Source organism: Aotus nancymaae, unplaced genomic scaffold (assembly GCF_030222135.1).
Source record: "Aotus nancymaae isolate 86718 unplaced genomic scaffold, 86718_ANA_hifiasm-v0.15.2.pri h1tg000059l, whole genome shotgun sequence".
Taxonomy (NCBI): domain Eukaryota; kingdom Metazoa; phylum Chordata; class Mammalia; order Primates; family Aotidae; genus Aotus; species Aotus nancymaae.
The window spans coordinates 6,361,737-6,365,752 of record NW_026988473.1 but is presented as its reverse complement, the minus strand read 5'-3'; the positions used below and the strand labels follow the sequence as shown (position 1 = coordinate 6,365,752).

The 4,016-nt window shown below is 42.8% G+C and overlaps 1 long non-coding RNA gene across 1 annotated transcript; it reads left to right on the top strand.

Moving 5' to 3' along the window:
* Positions 1-2,445: 2,445 nt before the first annotated feature.
* On the top strand, positions 2,446-3,268 carry LOC105724376 (uncharacterized). The gene is made up of 3 exons (XR_001109016.2): positions 2,446-2,600; positions 2,712-2,822; positions 2,904-3,268. It is a non-coding gene; the product is annotated as an uncharacterized LOC105724376 (long non-coding RNA).
* Positions 3,269-4,016: the final 748 nt, after the last annotated feature.

Genomic DNA, 4,016 nt, shown 5'->3' with positions numbered 1-4,016 from the left:
GGAGGGGAAAGCGCGGCGCGTGGCAAACGGTCAGGGCGCGCGGGGCGGCGACAGCGGCGCGGGCGCAGTGAGCGCGTCAGAGAAAAGAGTGGGGCGAAAATGGGGGATCTGTAGGTCTTTTAGGGGAAGGAGGCGTAGGAGGTTTTTGTTGGGGGGAAGGTCGTGGAAACAGTAAAGGCTTAGAGGTGGTGTCTAAACTGTCAGGAGAAGCTAAACGGTTTGGAACAGATGCGTGACTTGGAGGGGTAAGTGGAGACGGATTAGGAAGCCTTAGGAGGCACAATCGGGAGTTAAAATCTTGAACAATTCGGAGTTTTTTATTTTAAAAAATATATAGAAAATGTAATCTACACATACATAACAGGTAACATACCAAAAAGTACATGGAATACACATGTTGCAGTCTCCCCCAATGTACCTTAATGTAGCAATTTCTCTTTGTCTGGACTAGTACCCGGGGTTCTTTGTCCTACTCCAAGAAAATTAAGGAAGAGGACACAAGGTGAGGTGGGAGCAGAAGTTTAACAAGCAAAAGAAGACTCTCCACAGCGAGCTGGGTATGCCAGTGGTTTGCCCTGTTACAGCTGAATCCAAGAGCTTTTTAAAGAAAACCTCTTCTCTCTGTAGCAGTTTGAGTAACTTCTCTTATCAGTAAAGCTGTCTTGTCTTCTGCAGCTGTGGGTATGTCTCTAAACAAGCACAAAGCACCGCCTTCTTTGTTTGTATAACTGGGAGTTCGTTTTAAGTAAGCCCCCCTCCTCCCTGCACAAGTTCCCACCATGTATATGCCTGAAAAGGGGAGGAAACTTTCCTGGGAACTCGCTAATTATACAAAGAACAAGGGGCTTCTGTGCTGGACCCTGTCTGCTTATCTGCGTGCAGGTGCAGCCTGAGTTTTTTCCCAGGTGGTTTTATTTTTGCCTGTTGCTGTGACTTTTCAGGCAGGCCGCTTCTGCAGTGAGTCTTCCCCAACTGAGCTTCACTTTCCTTCTCCCTCACACATAGTTATGAAACATAATAAAATTACTACCCGTGACAAAACCATCCTAGTTAAGAAATGGAACATTCCTAGTACAGATGCTCCCACCTTTGAGTTCCTTCCTTATCCCGTCTCCCTTGGCATACCCAGCTTCTGTCCTGAGCTTTGGGTCTGTCATACCCTCAGTTTTTTCAATAGTTTTTTAAATTGCTTCTTTGTGTCCCTAATACATTACTTCATTTTGCTTCTCTGAAACTTTATAAAAATGGTGCTATGGCCTGGGTGTTTGTAACTCCATGAAACTCATGTGCTAAAATCCTAACCCCTAAAGTGACAGTATCAGGTGACGGGCCCTTTGGTCATGAATGGGATTCATAAGTGCCCTCATAAAGGAGGTCCTGCAGAGCTACCTCGTCACTTCCACCATGTGAGAACACAGCCGCTGCCATCCATCCAATAACTGAGACCAGTCCTCACCAGACAGGAGTCTGCTGGCACCTTGATCTTGGACTTCTCAGCCTCCAGAATTGTGAGAAATAAATCGCTGTTGTTTATAAGCCACCCAGCCTATGGTATTTTGTTACAGCAACTCAAATGGACTAAGACAAATGGTATCATGCTGTAAGTTCTCTTCTGCAGTTTTCTTCTTTTAAAGTTGTTTCTATAATACATACTTAGTGCTCTATGGTCCTGTAATTCATTTTTACTGCAGTAAAATCTTCCACTCTGTGACTATAACACAATTTATTGATCTAGTAATAAATCCACCAGGTGGTTTGTTGTTTTGTTTTTTTAATCTAATTTGGAGCTGGAAACAACTGAAAAGAACCCAAATTGTATCCTGGTCTGCAAATGCGGATATCCCACAAGATGCAATATCTAGAAGCATATGCAAATATCCAACTTTACAATAAAACACTAGAACTTTTTCCCAGTTGGTGGTCCCAGTTTCACTTCTACCAGCAATAGGTAAGAATTATTAATTTACGTCTTCACCGACACTTACTGCTGTCACACTTCTTGTTTTTCCAGGAGACTGAATGTAAAATAGTATTTCACCAGAATTTTAATTTGCATTTCCCTGATTACTAAGGAAGTTGAGACCTTTGCATGTTATTTATCATATTCCCTCTTTTAAAAAGTGCCTGCTCATGTCCTTTGCCCATTTTTCTTTGGAGGTGTGTTCTTTCTTATTTGTAGGAGCTCTTTGTCTATTCTTGACACTCGTGTTTAATCAGTTACACTTGTTTACACACATTTTCTTGCAGTTAACGACTTGTCTTTTCACTTGCTGCATGTCTTTTGACAAGTAGAATTTATGTCTTTTATTGTCAGCTCTCTATCTTCTCATGAAGTCTTTCTTGCCCTGAAATCAGAAAATATTCTCCTACTTCCAGAATTTTCTTGAAAATGTTTTCAAATTTTCCCTTTCCACTAATCCATTTAGAACTGGTTTTTTATATGTGGGAGGCAGGGATCCAACTTCGTTTTTCCTCGTGTGAACAATCATTTATCTCAGCACCGCCTGCGGATGGTTTCCACTTTCTCGTGGATGAACAAGGCCCCTCTGTTCTGCATACCGCTTTGCCAGGAATACTGCTGACTCTATTCAGTTTCTCTGGTAAGTGTATCTGTCTTTGTGCTACTATCATGTAATTTTCATTGCTACATCTTTATGATAAATCTTGATGTACAGATATCTCAAGACCGCTCCTTCCTTATTCTTCCTCAGGAACTTCTCAGCTGTGCTTCAGCTTTTGCCTTTCATTATAAATTTCAAAACTAGTTTGGCAAGTTGCTCAAAATACCCTATTGGCGTTTTGCTTGGAATTACAGTGAATCGGTAAGTCAACTTGGCAATCTTGGCATCTTTACAAAATTGATTCTTTCACTTAATGATGTTTTCTCTCTCTCTATTTGTTAGGTCTTAAAATCTTTCCATGAATTCTTCTAATATTCTTCATAAATATCTCATCTTAGCATATTGCATTTTTCCCTCTACTCATTTGGAAGATTACACTGTATTTTTTTACTTATTGCCCTTGAAATTTTAACACATGTGTTTAAGTCTAAAATTAATATCTAAACAATCCTCTGAAACAATGCAAGGACCTTGGAACACCTTCCTCTTTCAACCAGTTACCAGTCAGAAAGTCTTTGAATCCACCTATGACCTGGAAGCCCACCTCTTCGAATTGTCCCACCTTTCTGGACCAAACCAATGTACATCTTATATGTATCGATTGATGTTTCATGTCTCCCTAAAATGTATAAAACCAAAATGTAGCCTAATAACCTTGAGCACACGTTCTCGGGATCTCCTGGGGTGGTGTCACAGGCCACTGGCCACTCATATTGGGCTCAGAATGAATCTCTTCAAATGTTTCAGAATTTGACTCTTTTCTTCAACACGCTGGCCCCTCCACCCTTGGCTTCCTCTCACTGTGTATACAGAGCCCTGTTCCTGAGCACATCTGATTGAATTTCCCCACATAAGCACCTTCAGTAACCCAGCTCCACCTACTGCGCAAGCTCTGAACAAACTTAGCTCCGCACCCAAAGCCCTTCCAGTTCCATCCCAAGTCAATGCTTCTCCAACTTTAAAGTGCATCAGAATCAGCTGGAAGGCCTGTGAAAATGCAGATTCCTAGGCCCGGCTTCCAGAGAGTGCTCCTCAGTCGGCCTGGGGAGGGCCCCAAACTTGCATTTTTAACAAGTTTTCAGGTGAAGCTGATGCTGGCGGTTTGTGGACCACAGCTTGGGTAGGACTGGCTAAGATATCTTATCCCACGACCCTTCGTGCACTCTTCCTCCATCCAGGGAGCTGCTTACTCTGCCCTCAGAACCCCATGCGCCTGAGCCTTTGCCCAACCTGGTCCTGCCGGGAATTCCATGCTGCCAAGTCTGACGCTATGGGTCAGATCCTGGAACCTTCCAACTCAAGATAAAGTTGAGAGGTTGTGCTGCTTTTTCAAGGGAAAGGCTTATTGGGATTTGAACCGGAACTGGAAGGACTCTAGTGAACTGCAGACATTTG